This window comes from Ranitomeya imitator, chromosome 1 (assembly GCF_032444005.1).
Source record: "Ranitomeya imitator isolate aRanImi1 chromosome 1, aRanImi1.pri, whole genome shotgun sequence".
Taxonomy (NCBI): Eukaryota; Metazoa; Chordata; class Amphibia; order Anura; family Dendrobatidae; genus Ranitomeya; species Ranitomeya imitator.
The window spans coordinates 184,483,429-184,501,429 of record NC_091282.1 but is presented as its reverse complement, the minus strand read 5'-3'; the positions used below and the strand labels follow the sequence as shown (position 1 = coordinate 184,501,429).

General features: G+C 44.0%; 1 long non-coding RNA gene across 1 annotated transcript in view; it reads left to right on the top strand.

Moving 5' to 3' along the window:
• Nucleotides 1-18,001, top strand: part of LOC138665337 (uncharacterized) — a 46,997-nt gene that overhangs the window by 17,730 nt on the left and 11,266 nt on the right. The gene's annotated exons all lie outside the window — the stretch shown is intronic.

Here is an 18,001-nt window from a genome sequence, read left to right as displayed (position 1 = left end):
ATTACAATCAGGTTTCATTGGAGCCTCACACTGGAAAGCGACAATTACTGCGTCTTGTGACAAAAGTATAAAGGAAATGTATGTTTGAATTCTTGTCTATAGTGAGAGAGAATCCCGACCTATCAGTATAGCTGGCCATACACGAGCTACCTGCTGGCCCGGATGTTTATCTTTCAGAAAGCTCCCAACTCCCCCATACACATGAACGCCGAGGGAGGGGAGAAAGCTGCTGTCAGAAAGTTGTGAAATCAAAAAGTTCAGGTATTTAAAGTTCAAAGTGACTTCATCTATTAGGGGGGAGTTGGGAGCCCACCATACACGTGTGATGTCTATAAGGGTCTTTAAAAATGCGTGTGATTGGGCTTATATAGCTGTAATATCTGAATTCTAAGAGTTAGGGTTAAGCTTAAAGGGGTTAGCTACTACTTTTTTTTATGTCCTATCCAAGAACACTTGAAAGGCTGGAAAATAATACGCATTAGTAAGTTATTCCATATTGAAAATACATGCACACTCCACCAACCCAATTGTGCATCTTTTGGGGAAGTTGGGATGAAAAGCTGTTGGAACGATGGTCTGCCTGAACCCAATTGCAATCATAAAGGGTCCTTACGATAATAGTACGCATTTAACTACATATGATTATCACGGCGTGCAAAAGAAACGGTTGAGTAAGAAATTCAACTCTGCTACTGTCTCTGAATTAATCAAGCTTTAGCCACGTTTTGAACTTTGTAAAGGGATTTTTCAGTCCTGGAAAAGAATAACTTTTAATCCTCTTGTTTTAATCTTGAAAACATAAAATCCCTTGAGTTTTTTATCAAAGTATTTACATGTAGATAAAGTAGATATTGTTCTAGTGAATGTTCTCAACACCAGTTCAAGCAAATCCACATATTCTAGAACACACTGTAATCATTCTCTGTATCTCAGCTCTCATTCAAAATATGTACAGCGGCATGTAAAAGTTTGGACATCTCTGGTCAAAATTACTGTTATTGTGAACAGTTAAGCAAGTTGAAGATGAAATGGTCTCTAAAAGGCCTAAAGTTAAAGATGACACATTTCCTTTGTATTTTAGGTAAATATATATATATATATATATATATATATACCGTATATACTCGAGTATAAGCCGACCCGAGTATAAGCCGACCCCCCTAATTTTGCCACAAAAAACTGGGAAAACTTATTGACTCGAGTATAAGCCTAGGGTAGAAAATGCAGCAGCTACCGGTGAATTTCAAAAATAAAAATAGATGCTCCATACCGTTCATTATTGCCCCATAGATGCTCCATATACAACTGTGCTATATAGAATGCTCTGCACCGTTCATTATTGCCCCATAGAATCTCCTTATAATGCTGTGCCATATATAATGCTCTGCACCTTTGATTATGGCCCCATAGATGCTCCTTATAATGCTGTGCCATATATGCTCTGCACCTTTGATTATGGCCCCATAGGTGCTCCTTATAATGCTGTGCCATATATGCTCTGCACCTTTGATTATGGCCCCATAAATGCTCCTTATAATGATGTGCCATATATGCTCTGCACCTTTGATTATGGCCCCATAGGTGCTCCTTATAATGCTGTGCCATATATGCTCTGCACCTTTGATTATGGCCCCATAGGTGCTCCTTATAATGCTGTGCCATATATGCTCTGCACCTTTGATTATGGCCCCATAAATTCTCCTTATAATGTTGTGCCATATATGCTCTGCACCTTTGATTATGGCCCCATAAATGCTCCTTATAATGCTGTGCCATATATGCTCTGCACCTTTGATTATGGCCCCATAGATGCTCCTTATAATGCTGTGCCATATATGCTCTGCACCTTTGATTATGGCCCCATAAATGCTCCTTATAATGCTGTGCCATATATGTTCTGCACCTTTGATTATGGCCCCATAAATGCTCCTTATAATGCTGTGCCATATATGCTCTGCACCTTTGATTATGGCCCCATAAATGCTCCTTATAATGCTGTGCCATTTATGCTCTGCACCTTTGATTATGGCCCCATAGGTGCTCCTTATAATGCTGTGCCATATATGCTCTGCACCTTTGATTATGGCCCCATAAATGCTCCTTATAATGCTGTGCCATTTATGCTCTGCACCTTTGATTATGGCCCCATAGATGCTCCTTATAATGTTGTGCCATATATGCTCTGCACCTTTGATTATGGCCCCATAGGTGCTCATTATAATGCTGTGCCATATATGTTCTGCACCTTTGATTATGGCCCCATAAATGCTCCTTATAATGCTGTGCCATATATGCTCTGCACCTTTGATTATGGCCCCATAGGTGCTCCTTATAATGCTGTGCCATATATGCTCTGCACCTTTGATTATGGCCCCATAGGTGCTCCTTATAATGCTGTGCCATATATGCTCTGCACCTTTGATTATGGCCCCATAGATGCTCCTTATAATGTTGTGCCATATATGCTCTGCACCTTTGATTATGGCCCCATAGGTGCTCCTTATAATGCTGTGCCATATATGCTCTGCACCTTTGATTATGGCCCCATAGATGCTCCTTATAATGTTGTGCCATATATGCTCTGCACCTTTGATTATGGCCCCATAGGTGCTCCTTATAATGTTGTGCCACATATGCTCTGCACCTTTGATTATGGCCCCATAAATGCCCCTTATAATGCTGTGCCATATATGCTCTGCACCTTTGATTATGGCCCCATAGTTGCTCCTTATAATGTTGTGCCATATATGCTCTGCACCTTTGATTATGGCCCCATAGATGCTCCTTATAATGCTGTGCCATATATGCTCTGCACCTTTGATTATGGCCCCATAGATGCTCCTTATAATGCTGTGCCATATATGCTCTGCACCTTTGATTATGGCCCCATAGTTGCTCCTTATAATGCTGTGCCATATATATTGCTCTGCACCTTTGATTATGGCCCCATAGATGCTCCTTATAATGCTGTGCCATATATGTTCTGCACCTTTGATTATGGCCCCATAAATGCTCCTTATAATGCTGTGCCATATATGCTCTGCACCTTTGATTATGGCCCCATAAATGCTCCTTATAATGCTGTGCCATATATGCTCTGCACCTTTGATTATGGCCCCATAGTTGCTCCTTATAATGTTGTGCCATATATGCTCTGCACCTTTGATTATGGCCCCATAAATGCTCCTTATAATGCTGTGCCATATATGCTCTACACCTTTGATTATGGCCCCATAGATGCTCCTTATAATGTTGTGCCATATATGCTCTGCACCTTTGATTATGGCCCCATAGATGCTCCTTATAATGCTGTGCCATATATGCTCTGCACCTTTGATTATGGCCCCATAAATGCTCCTTATAATGCTGTGCCATATATGCTCTGCACCTTTGATTATGGCCCCATAGGTGCTCCTTATAATGCTGTGCCATTTATGCTCTGCACCTTTGATTATGGCCCCATAGTTGCTCCTTATAATGCTGTGCCATATATATTGCTCTGCACCTTTGATTATGGCCCCATAGGTGCCCCTTATAATGTTGTGCCATATATGCTCTGCACCTTTGATTATGGCCCCATAAATGCTCCTTATAATGCTGTGCCATATATGCTCTGCACCTTTGATTATGGCCCCATAAATGCTCCTTATAATGTTGTGCCATATATGCTCTGCACCTTTGATTATGGCCCCATAGATGCTCCTTATAATGTTGTGCCATATATGTTCTGCACCTTTGATTATGGCCCCATAAATGCTCCTTATAATGCTGTGCCATATATGCTCTGCACCTTTGATTATGGCCCCATAAATGCTCCTTATAATGTTGTGCCATATATGCTCTGCACCTTTGATTATGGCCCCATAGATGCTCCTTATAATGTTGTGCCATATATGCTCTGCACCTTTGATTATGGCCCCATAGATGCTCCTTATAATGCTGTGCCATATATGTTCTGCACCTTTGATTATGGCCCCATAAATGCTCCTTATAATGCTGTGCCATATATGCTCTGCACCTTTGATTATGGCCCCATAAATGCTCCTTATAATGCTGTGCCATTTATGCTCTGCACCTTTGATTATGGCCCCATAGGTGCTCCTTATAATGCTGTGCCATATATGCTCTGCACCTTTGATTATGGCCCCATAGTTGCTCCTTATAATGCTGTGCCATATATATTGCTCTGCACCTTTGATTATGGCCCCATAGGTGCCCCTTATAATGTTGTGCCATATATGCTCTGCACCTTTGATTATGGCCCCATAGATGCTCCTTATAATGTTGTGCCATATATGTTCTGCACCTTTGATTATGGCCCCATAAATGCTCCTTATAATGCTGTGCCATATATTATTATTATTATTATTTATTATTATAGCGCCATTTATTCCATGGCGCTTTACATGTGAGGAGGGGTATACATAATAAAACAAGTACAATAATCTTGAAAAATACAAGTCACAACTGGTACAGGAGGAGAGAGGACCCTGCCCGCGAGGGCTCACAATCTACAAGGGATGGGTGAGGATACAGTAGGTGAGGGTAGAGCTGGCCGTGCAGCGGTTTGGTCAATCGGTGGTTACTGCAGGTTGTAGGCTTGTCGGAAGAGGTGGGTCTTCAGGTTCTTATTGAAGGTTTCGATGGTAGGCGAGAGTCTGATATGTTGTGGTAGAGCATTCCAGAGTAGGGGGGATGCACGAGAGAAATCTTGTATGCGATTGTGGGAAGAGGAGATAATAGGGGAGTAGAGAAGGAGATCTTGTGAGGATCGGAGGTTGCGTGCAGGAAAGTACCGGGAGACGAGGTCACAGATGTATGGAGGAGACAGGTTGTGGATGGCTTTATATGTCATGGTTAGTCTTTTGTACTGGAGTCTCTGGGTGATGGGGAGCCAGTGCAGGGATTGACAGAGGGGAGAGGCCGGGGAATAGCGGGGGGACAGGTGGATTAGTCGGGCAGCAGAGTTTAGAATAGATTGGAGGGGTGCAAGAGTGTTAGAGGGGAGGCCACAGAGCAGGAGGTTACAGTAGTCAAGGCGGGAGATGATGAGGGCATGGACTAGGGTTTTTGCAGATTCTTTGTTTAGGAATGTGCGGATCCGTGAAATATTTTTGAGTTGGAGGCGGCAGGAAGTGGAAAGGGTTTGGATATGTGGTTTAAAGGAGAGATCAGTGTCAAGGATTACCCCAAGACAGCGGGCTTGTGGGACTGGGGAGAGTGGGCAGCCGTTTACTGTAATGGATAGGTTCGTTGGGGAGATCGCGTGAGATGGGGGAAAGATGATGAATTCTGTTTTGTCCATGTTAAGTTTTAGAAATCTAGTGGAGAAGAAGGATGAAATAGCAGACAGACATTGAGGGATTCTGGTTAGTAGGGAGGTGATATCTGGTCCAGAGATGTAGATCTGTGTGTCGTCAGCATAGAGATGATACTGAAAGCCGTGAGATTCTATGAGCTGTCCCAGGCCAAAGGTGTAGATGGAGAAGAGCAGTGGTCCTAGAACTGAACCTTGCGGGACTCCGACAGATAGGGGGCGAGGTGAGGAGGTGGTGTGTGAGTGGGAGACGCTGAATGTACGGTCAGTTAGGTATGATGAGATCCAGGATAGGGCCAATTCTGTGATGCCAAGGGATGAGAGGGTCTGCAGCAGCAGGGAATGGTCCACTGTGTCAAAGGCAGAGGACAGGTTAAGGAGGAGGAGGACAGAGTAGTGTCGCTTGCTCTTGGCGGTTAATAGGTCATTGGTGACCTTAGTTAGGGCAGTTTCAGTGGAGTGGTGTGACCGGAAGCCTGATTGAAAGCGGTCGAAGAAGGAGCAGGAAGATAGATGGGAGGACAGTTCAATATGGACATGTTGTTCCAGTAGTTTTGAGGCAAAGGGGAGAAGTGATATAGGGCGATAGCTAGATACAGAGGATGGGTCAAGAGAGGGCTTTTTGAGGATAGGTGTGATTGTGGCATGTTTAAAGCTTGAGGGGAAAATGCCAGTTGTTAGTGATAGGTTGAATAGATGGGTTAGGGTTGGGATGAAGACTGTGGTGAGGTTTGGGATGAAGTGGGATGGGAGTGGGTCAAGTGCACAGGTGGTGAGATGCGATCTTGAGAGTAGAGTGGAGAGTCCGTCTTCTGTAATGGTGGAGAAGTTGGTTTTGGAGGTGGAGGGCTGGGTAGTTGGGAGGAAGGGTTCTGGGGGTTGTTTACTAAAATTGTCTCTGATGTTCTCAATTTTCTGCTTGAAAAATGAGGCGAAGTCTTCAGCTGAGATGAGTGGGGAGGGAGGAGGTGCTGGGGGACGGAGGAGAGAGTTGAAGGTGTTGAATAACTGTTTGGGGTTGTGAGACAGGGAGGATATGAGAGATGAGAAGTAGGTTTGTTTTGCTGTGGCGAGCATGGTTTTGAAAGCAGTGAGGGACTGTTTGAATGCGATGAAGTGCTCGATGGAGTGGGATCTTTTCCATCTGCGCTCAGCAGCTCTGGAAGCTCGCCTCAGTTCTTTTGTCATGCTGGTGTGCCAGGGTTGTCTGTTGATTTTGCGAGCTTTGGTATGTGTGAGAGGGGCAAGAGATTCCAAAGCTGCAGCTATTGTGGTGTTATATAGAGTGGCAGCATCATCCGCATTGTGTAGGGAGCTTATGTCTGTGAGAGGGAGGAGGGATTCAGAGAGTGAGTGAAGATCAAGGTGTTTAAGATTTCTGCGAGGGTGTGAGAGTTTGTGGGGTGGGGGTTGTAGACAAGGAGTGGAAAGGGAAGAGAATGTAAGTAGGTTGTGGTCAGAAAGAGGAAGAGGTGAGTTTGAGAGGTTAGATAGGGAGCAGAGGCGGGTGAGAATGAGGTCCAGTGTGTGACCATCTTTGTGGGTGGCTGTAGAAGACCATTGAGTGAGGCCAAAGGAGGAAGTGAGAGATTGAAGTTTAGTGGCAGCTGAGAGGGAAGTGTCAATGGGGATGTTGAAGTCGCCCATGATGATAGTGGGGATGTCAGCGGCGAGGAAGTGGAGTAGCCAGGTGGTGAAGTGGTCGAAGAAGGTGGTGGCTGGTCCTGGGGGACGGTAGATGACAGCCAGTTGGAGGTTGGAGGGGGAGTAGATGCGCACAGAGTGCACCTCAAAGGAAGGGAGGATAACAGAGGGTGGCAGTGGGATTGGGGTGAAGGAGCAGTTATCTGACAGGAGAAAACCAACTCCTCCGCCATGCTTGCTGCTGGGGCGGGGTGTGTGAGAAAGGTGGAAGCCACCGTAAGAGAGTGCCGCAGGGGAGGCTGTGTCAGAAGGGGTGAGCCAGGTTTCAGTGATGCCGAGGAAGGAGAGTTTGTTATTGATAAAGAGGTCATGGATAAATGGAAGTTTATTGCAGACAGAGCGTGCGTTCCATAGTGCTCCAGATAGGGAAATTGGGGGAGTGGGGGCAGGATGAATGGGTATGAGGTTACTGTGGTTGCGAGGACGTGTAGAGGATCGTGGCAGGGGATTAGAAATGAGTGTGGGGATGTGATGAGGAGGGCCAGGATTTGGGGATATGTCGCCAGCAATGAGGAGCAGCAGACAGAGCGTTAGAAGGTGTGAGCTGGATAGGTCATGATGTGGCCGTGTGTGCCTGGCGAGAAAGGATTGTATGTGGAGGAATAGTTCTGTGGAGGAGGTGAGATGACTGGGGAGGATGGAGGGAGAAATGACTAGTTCTTTACTGGGTGGAGGGACTACAGGAGATAGGAAGAAATAGAGTAGTATGGGGGTGAATGTTAAAAGAAACCGAAACATTATAGTGGTTTTCTATTCCTTTACCTTCCAGTCAATTCCAGTCCAATTCTAGTCTAATTCATAGCAATTAAAAAACTGCAATTTAAAAATGCAATTTCTAAGATGGTCAGACACGTCTGGTCAGACTCATGGCTATGAATTTATGGGCACCTAAGGGCTCACAGCTGAGAGGGAGGATGTGGGCGTGTGTGTCCATATATGCTCTGCACCTTTGATTATGGCCCCATAAATGCTCCTTATAATGCTGTGCCATATATGCTCTGCACCTTTGATTATGGCCCCATAGATGCTCCTTATAATGTTGTGCCATATATGCTCTGCACCTTTGATTATGGCCCCATAGGTGCTCCTTATAATGCTGTGCCATATATGCTCTGCACCTTTGATTATGGCCCCATAGGTGCTCCTTATAATGTTGTGCCATATATGCTCTGCACCTTTGATTATGGCCCCATAGGTGCTCCTTATAATGCTGTGCCATATATGCTCTGCACCTTTGATTATGGCCCCATAGATGCTCCTTATAATGTTGTGCCATATATGCTCTGCACCTTTGATTATAGCCCCATAGGTGCTCCTTATAATGCTGTGCCATATATGCTCTGCACCTTTGATTATGGCCCCATAGGTGCTCCTTATAATTCTGTGCCATATATGCTCTGCACCTTTGATTATGGCCCCATAGATGCTCCTTATAATGCTGTGCCATATATGCTCTGCACCTTTGATTATGGCCCCATAGATGCTCCTTATAATGTTGTGCCATATATGTTCTGCACCTTTGATTATGGCCCCATAAATGCTCCTTATAATGCTGTGCCATATACGCTCTGCACCTTTGATTATGGCCCCATAAATGCTCCTTATAATGCTGTGCCATATATGCTCTGCACCTTTGATTATGGCCCCATAGATGCCCCTTATAATGTTGTGCCATATATGTTCTGCACCTTTGATTATGGCCCCATAAATGCTCCTTATAATGCTGTGCCATATATGCTCTGCACCTTTGATTATGGCCCCATAAATGCTCCTTATAATGCTGTGCCATATATGCTCTGCACCTTTGATTATGGCCCCATAGATGCTCCTTATAATGTTGTGCCATATATGCTCTGCACCTTTGATTATGGCCCCATAGATGCTCCTTATAATGCTGTGCCATATATGCTCTGCACCTTTGATTATGGCCCCATAAATGCTCCTTATAATGCTGTGCCATATATGCTCTGCACCTTTGATTATGGCCCCATAGGTGCTCCTTATAATGCTGTGCCATATATGCTCTGCACCTTTGATTATGGCCCCATAGGTGCTCCTTATAATGTTGTGCCATATATGCTCTGCACCTTTGATTATGGCCCCATAGATGCTCCTTATAATGCTGTGCCATATATGCTCTGCACCTTTGATTATGGCCCCATAGGTGCTCCTTATAATGCTGTGCCATATATGCTCTGCACCTTTGATTATGGCCCCATAAATGCTCCTTATAATGCTGTGCCATATATGCTCTGCACCTTTGATTATGGCCCCATAGATGCTCCTTATAATGCTGTGCCATATATGCTCTGCACCTTTGATTATGGCCCCATAGGTGCTCCTTATAATGCTGTGCCATATATGCTCTGCACCTTTGATTATGGCCCCATAGGTGCTCCTTATAAAGCTGTGCCATATATGCTCTGCACCTTTGATTATGGCCCCATAGGTGCTCCTTATAATTCTGTGCCATATATGCTCTGCACCTTTGATTATGGCCCCATAGATGCTCCTTATAATGATGTGCCATATATGCTCTGCACCTTTGATTATGGCCCCATAGGTGCTCCTTATAATGCTGTGCCATATATGCTCTGCACCTTTGATTATGGCCCCATAGATGCTCCTTATAATGTTGTGCCATATATGTTCTGCACCTTTGATTATGGCCCCATAAATGCTCCTTATAATGCTGTGCCATATATGCTCTGCACCTTTGATTATGGCCCCATAGATGCTCCTTATAATGTTGTGCCATATATGCTCTGCACCTTTGATTATGGCCCCATAAATGCTCCTTATAATGATGTGCCATATATGCTCTGCACCTTTGATTATGGCCCCATAGGTGCTCCTTATAATGCTGTGCCATATATGCTCTGCACCTTTGATTATGGCCCCATAGATGCTCCTTATAATGTTGTGCCATATATGTTCTGCACCTTTGATTATGGCCCCATAAATGCTCCTTATAATGCTGTGCCATATACGCTCTGCACCTTTGATTATGGCCCCATAAATGCTCCTTATAATGCTGTGCCATATATGCTCTGCACCTTTGATTATGGCCCCATAGATGCCCCTTATAATGTTGTGCCATATATGTTCTGCACCTTTGATTATGGCCCCATAAATGCTCCTTATAATGCTGTGCCATATATGCTCTGCACCTTTGATTATGGCCCCATAAATGCTCCTTATAATGCTGTGCCATATATGCTCTGCACCTTTGATTATGGCCCCATAGATGCCCCTTATAATGTTGTGCCATATATGTTCTGCACCTTTGATTATGGCCCCATAAATGCTCCTTATAATGCTGTGCCATATATGCTCTGCACCTTTGATTATGGCCCCATAAATGCTCCTTATAATGCTGTGCCATATATGCTCTGCACCTTTGATTATGGCCCCATAGATGCTCCTTATAATGTTGTGCCATATATGCTCTGCACCTTTGATTATGGCCCCATAGATGCTCCTTATAATGCTGTGCCATATATGCTCTGCACCTTTGATTATGGCCCCATAAATGCTCCTTATAATGCTGTGCCATATATGCTCTGCACCTTTGATTATGGCCCCATAGATGCTCCTTATAATGTTGTGCCATATATGCTCTGCACCTTTGATTATGGCCCCATAGATGCTCCTTATAATGCTGTGCCATATATGCTCTGCACCTTTGATTATGGCCCCATAGGTGCTCCTTATAATGCTGTGCCATATATGCTCTGCACCTTTGATTATGGCCCCATAAATGCTCCTTATAATGCTGTGCCATATATGCTCTGCACCTTTATGGCCCCATAGATGCTCCTTATAATGCTGTGCCATATATGCTCTGCACCTTTATGGCCCCATAGGTGCTCCTTATAATTCTGTGCCATGTATGCTCTGCACCTTTGATTATGGCCCCATAAATGCCCCTTATAATGCTGTGCCATATATGCTCTGCACCTTTGATTATGGCCCCATAGATGCTCCTTATAATGCTGTGCCATATATGCTCTGCACCTTTGATTATGGCCCCATAGGTGCTCCTTATAATGCTGTGCCATATATGCTCTGCACCTTTGATTATGGCCCCATAGGTGCTCCTTATAATGTTGTGCCATATATGCTCTGCACCTTTGATTATGGCCCCATAGGTGCTCCTTATAATGTTGTGCCATATATGCTCTGCACCTTTGATTATGGCCCCATAGATGCTCCTTATAATGCTGTGCCATATATGCTCTGCACCTTTGATTATGGCCCCATAGTTGCTCCTTATAATGCTGTGCCATATATGCTCTGCACCTTTGATTATGGCCCCATAGATGCTCCTTATAAAGCTGTGCCATATATGCTCTGCACCTTTGATTATGGCCCCATAGATGCTCCTTATAATGCTGTGCCATATAGAATGCGGGTGCAATAAAAAAAAAAATCACATACTCACCTCTCTTCTCAGGACGCCGGCGCTTTCAATAATTACCTGCTCCTCTGCGGCTCCGTCTCCAGCACTGACGCTCAGCAGAGGGCGCGCACTGACTACGTCACAGCGCCCTCTAACCTGAGCGTCACTGCTAGAGGACGCTGCAGACGGAGCCGCACCGGAGCGAGGAGCAGGTAATTATAGCGCTGCGCACCCCTTACCTGCTGCGGCGCGGTCCCTGCAGTCCCTGGCTTCTCCGGCGCTGCGGCTTCTTCCTGTAATTGAGCGGTCACATGGCACCGATCATTTACAGCAATGAATATGCGGCTCCTCCCCTATGGGGGTGGAGCCGCCTATTCATTTCTGTAATGAGCGGTGCCATGTGACCGCTCAGTACAGGAAGAATCTGCCGACACCCGGGTATATGACTCGAGTATAAGCCGAGAGGGGGACTTTCAGCCCAAAAAAGTGGGCTGAAAATCTCGGCTTGTACTCCAGTATATACGGTATATATATATTTTTTTTTCTTCCTTTTTTACATTTAATATATTACAAAAAGGAAAACGGGCTGATGAAAAAGTTTCAGTGCCCTGCATGGTTAGTACCTAATAGCACCCCCTTTTGAAAGTATCACAGCTTGTAAACACTTTTTGCAGCCAGACAAGAGTCTTTCAATTCTTGTTTGATTGATTTTCGTCCATTCTTCCTTGGAAAATTATTTGAGTTCTGTGAGATTCTTGCGTCTTCTTGCATGCTTTGCTATTTTGAGGTCTAGACACAGATTTTCAATGATGTTTAGATCAGGGGAATGTGATGGCCATTGGAAAACCTTTAGCTTGCGCCTTTAAGGTAGTATATTGTGGGTTTTGACGTGTGTTTAGGATCATTATCCATTTGTAGAAGCCATCCTCTTTGTAACTTCAGCTTTTTCACAGATGGTGTTATGTTTGCATCACAAATTTGCTGAAAATTTAATTGAATCCATTCTTTCCTCTACCTATGAAATGTTCCCCATGCTATTGGCGCAACACAAAACCAAAGCATGGTTGATCCACCCCCATGCTTAATGGTTGGTGAGATGTTCTTTTCCTGAAATTCTGTGCCTTTTTTCTCCACACATAACCTTGATCATTGTGGCCAAAGAGTTCTATTTTAACCTCATTTATCCACAGAACTTGTTTCCAAAATGCATCAGGCTTGTTTAGAAGTTACATTAGTTAGGACTGCTCTGATAAGGGTATACCGTGAAGATTGGTAGAGCAGCTTAGTATACATTTTTTGCAAAAAACGTATCAACCAAATACCCTGTTTTTTACATCTTTTACTAGCACTTGCGGATTACTGCAACATTTTTTCAAACTGAGTGTTTTTGGTTTTACTATTCTCTTTTGTGTCTTCAGGTTTCTTGGTGGTGTGTGAACATGATCATACAGACTTGTTCACTGTGCAAGTAGCCCATGTGTTCCTGTTTCCATAATTGTTCTCTTGTGTCTACAAGACTGGGGAGTTCCACCACTCCTCTTGGGCTATCTGCACAAAAGCTGTTCTACCCTGTATGCACACATGGATTTTTCCTCTCTGAACCCTGTTCACACAGGTTATATACAGATGATCAGGTTTTTAAATACATCAGATAGGGATTGCATACATTAGTTAGGACTGCTCTGATAAGGGTATACCGTGAAGATTGGTAGAGCAGCTTAGTATACATTTTTTGCAAAAAACGTATCAACCAAATACCCTGTTTTTTACATCTTTTACTAGCACTTGCGGATTACTGCAACATTTTTTCAAACTGAGTGTTTTTGGTTTTACTATTCTCTTTTGTGTCTTCTTGTTTAGAAGTTCTGTTGCATACTTCTGACTCAGAATTTTATGGTGAGGACGCAGGAGAGGTTTTCTCTTCCATGAAGGCCATATTTTTGCAGGAGTCTCTGAACAGTAGAAACATGTGCCAAAACTCCAGAGTCTGCCAAGTCTTTCTGAAGGTCTTTTCCAACCAAGAGGGGGTTCTGATTTACATCTCTAGCAATCCTGTGAGCAGATTTCACTGAAATTTTTCTTGGTCTTCCAGACCTTATCTTAACCTCTAGTGCTGCTGATAAATGCTATTTCTTAATTACATTTCAGACTGAGGAAAGGGCAACTTGAAAACGCTTTGCTAGCTTCTTGTAGCCTTCTCCTGCGTTTGCCTCCACTATTTTAATTTTCAGAGGGCTAAGCAGCTGTAAAAGAACCCATTGCCGCTGTTTTTTGGTACAAGGTTAGAGGGGACTGAGTTTTTATAAAGCTTTGAAATTTGCATCACCTGGCCTTTCCTAACAATGATGGTGAACAAGAATAACCCTAACAGGCTAATTAAGGTCTGAAACCTTTGTCAGTTACTTGAGCATACAAATCTGCCCATTTTCCTTTCTGTAATTTTTAAAATGAAAAAATTACTTAACTGTTCACAATAACTGTGATGTTGACTAGGATGCCCAAACTTTTCCATGCCGAGGTATATATTTATAGTTGCTAGGGTTGTGCAAACTTTTCTTTTCATGAGCGCACTGCTTCTGTACCTCCCAGCTTCCTGTTAACCGGGGGAAGGTGGGCTCCTGAAAATTGACAGTTCAGATCAGTGGCATACCCACGTAACTGGTCTACATACACTGTGCACCCTCCCATGCAGCTAGCCAGAGGCAGCTTTGTTGTATCTGTATAGTATTCTAGGAAGATGTGGGGCCAGACATAACAACTCTACTGAACTGTGAGACGGTAATGAGGTCAGTAGGGCAATTATAATTAGTAGTAACGGGGTATTCTTTGTTTGTGAGACAGAAACCCTTAAAAGGGTTGTGCTGAGTTCTTATTTATTTTTGCCACTAGGGAAATTTAAGATTTATATTATTTGATGAATGTTTCCTGTTTAGTTAACAAAATGTTGATAAAGGTTGCATGTTTCTCTTTTAACTTTGTTTTTTTCATCATCATCATTATGGTTCACTTTGTAACAAATACTGTCTTTTTCAGCAGCATGCCATATATTTCACAGGTCATTTACACACCAGAATTGATGTACTAAATAAATGCACATCACAATCCACACAATTAAATCTTAGTATTGCATATATAGTGCTAAGATACTTACAGTCTTACTACAGTTTATGAGAAAACAGCGGGGTCTAGGGATGAAGCATTGTCTCATCATTTGCATCAGTTGTTAGCTTTTTTGTTCAACAATCTGTATTACTTATAAATGAGATATGCTTTCTTACTGAATTCTTTCATCCAGATCAAATCTTCCAATTTCCATTGCAAGACTGTATTTCCCAACTCATCCCTGAGTTTGAATGCTGAAGTTGCAAATATGTGAAGAGCAAGTAATGTACTTCAGTAATTAGAATCAGTAAATGATATGTCATTTATTGAAAAGCCATGTGAAAGTGTTTATGACACTACCACAGGATATTCACAGCATGTACAGGTGGGACCCCCGGCAATTAATTCCCCCTGTAATGCTACGTTCCCACAATGAGTTTTTGGTGAGTTTTTAGACGTTGCAGGTTTCCTGCAGCATTTCTGCACCCTTTTGGTTACTTGCAATTTTCAGTGCATTTTTTGTTTCTTTCTTTGCATGCATGTATGCATTTTTGTCATATTTTTGACCCTGCATTTTTTGTCTCTTTGAATATCATGTTATAAATAAACTGCCTTGTTTTTGATACTTCCTGGTACTTTATTGATCCAGTCATGTGTGGATCTAATACATTTTTAGTGTGTTTCTGAAGCGCAAACGCACTAAAAACACAAATCTAATGCACTTCTTTGGGGAAAATCCGCACATAAAACTCCGCATACTCACAGGAGAAATTGACGCTGGGAAGGGAGGGAGTCCGACACTGGCGTACTATTATGCTCGATGTCGGAAAGGGGTACAAAAAAGGGGCACAGGGGACATGAGGAGGCACCCACTTTGCTAGAACTGTTAGAAGATGTGTTTTAAATGTAATCTGTCATCAGGTTTTTGCTATGTAATCTGAATAAAGCACACTGTAGGGATTAAAACCAGGGCTGTGGAGTCAGTCTGTGTCCATTTTGGTGGCGTGGGTATAAAATGCACCGACTCAGACTCCTAAAATATATAATACATTGGGTACAGTAGGACAATGCAGGATGTGCTGTAAATGTTTCATAATTTGGGAAAGTTATGAAATGTCTGTTCTGTTCCTGATCTAAGGATCTGGGCCTTGAGTGGAGATGAGTCTGTGCTGCACTTTATGTACATGCTCAGTAGTTATCAGTGCTGTGGAGTCAGAACTCATGGAAATTGAGGAGTCGGAGGTTTGACTTAGGCTACTTTCACACTAGCGTCGGAATCTCCCCATCGCAATGCGTCGGGCAGAGATTCCGACGCTAGCGTTTGACGCACTGCACAACGGGTGCAGCGGATGCATTTCTCCAGCGCATCCGCTGCCCCATTGTGAGGTGCGGGGAGGTGGGGGTGGAGTTCCGGCCGCGCATGTAACGTTTTTTGCTCCCGGCGGTCCGCCACAACACGGCGCAACCGTCGCACGACGGTTGTGACGTGTGGCAAAGCATCGCAATGCGTCGCTAATGTTAATCTATGGGGCAAAAACGCATCCTGCAAACAACTTTGCAGGATGCGTTTTTTGCCATAAACGACGCATTGCGACGTCTGGCAAAAAACGCCAGTGTGAAAGTAGCCTTACTGACTCCACAGCCCTGGTTAAAACACCTATTTCAACAATGCCTCTCATCAAATTCCAGGTTTTGTTTACTTGCAATGATTGTTTTAGCACCTGTAGCTTATCATTGCTCAGACACAGAAGTGCCTCCTCATCTGACTTGCCTTATGTGATAAGCAGCTCACTATCTATAGACATTGTACATACAGAGCCCAAAAATTCTGATTGTGTCAAAACCAAAGCTTTAGTCACACTAAACGACTTACCAACGATCACGACCAGCGATACGACCTGGCCGTGATTGTTGGTAAGTCGTTTTGTGGTCGCTGGGGAGCTGTCACACAGACAGCTCTCTCCAGTGACCAACGATCAGGGGAACGACTTCGGCATCGTTGAAACTGTCTTCAACGATGCCGAAGTCCCCCTGCAGCACCAGGGTAAACATCGGGTTACTAAGTGCAGGGCATATTTACCCTGGTTACCATTGTAAAAGTAAAAAAAAAATCACTACATACTCACATTCTGATGTCTGTCACGTCCCCCGCCAGCGTCCACAGGGTTAAAACTGCTTTCGGCAGGAGCGCTGCTAATGCATGCGCTGCTGCCGAGAGCTTCTCTGCACTGACTGTGTCAGCGCCGGCAGTAACAGCGTGTGCTCTGCTTTACGGCCGGCGCTGACACAGTCAGTGCAGGGAAGCTCCCGGCCGGAGCGCGTGCATTAGCAGCGCTCCTGCCGAAAGCAGTTTTAACCCTGTGGACGTCGGGGGACTTTGCAGACATCAGAATGTGAGTATGCAGTGGGTTTTTTTTTTTTACTTTTACAATGGTAACCAGGGTAAATATCGGGTTACTAAGTGCGGCCCTGCGCATAGTAACCCGATATTTACCCTGGTTACAAGTGAACACATCGCTGGATCGGCGTCACAGACGCCGATCCAGCGATGACAGCGTGTGATCAGCGACCAAAAAATGGTCCTGATCATTCCCCAACGACCAACGATCTCCCAGCAGGGGCCTGATCGTTGGTCGCTGTCACACATAACGAGATCATTAGCGGCATCGTTGCTACATCACGAAAAGCGTGACGTTGCAACGATATCGTTAACGATATCGTTATGTGTGACGGTACCTTTAGTGATACATCATGGATTCAGGGTCTCTTTTCCTACATTATGCTGCTCTTTGATGTGGTAGCAAAAACCTGCTGACAGATTCCCTTTAACTGCTTCCTGACCCCCTACGGTAGATAAACATCGTTTATAAGTGGTCAGTGGTCTGGCAGCACTCAGGACTCCCGGGGTCCTGCACGTGCTGCAATTCCAGAGCAGAGCAGTAGCTCTGACAGGTGACAGCATTGGGACCTGATTGGATCAGGTCCCAATGATGTTAACCCTTTTCTATCTTCTAGATCGCAGCATTGAAAAGATGGCAGAGGGAGACCACTGCTATACTCACCTCTCCGACGCCCCCCGTGATGAGATCTAATCACATCACTGGGATCCCACGTTGTCCCAGCAGCTGGAGGTCACATTCTGAGCACCTGAAGGGTTAATAAACTTCCTGAATGTGGTTTTGTGTGACATAACTCTCTGGTTTAAGGGCATAAAGATTAAAAATTTGAAAATTGTGAAATTTTCCAAAGTTTTGCCAAATTTCCGTTATTTTCAGGAATAAACGCAAGTCATATTGAAAAAAAATTACCACTATCATGAAGTACAATACGTCAGAAAAAACACAATCTCAGAATCAGTGGGATCCGTTGTTGAAGCGTTGCAGAGTTATTACCTCAAAAAGTGGCATTGTTCAGAATTGTAAAAATTTGCCAGGTCACAAAGGCAAAAACAGGCTGTGGCGCGAAAGGCTTAAGTG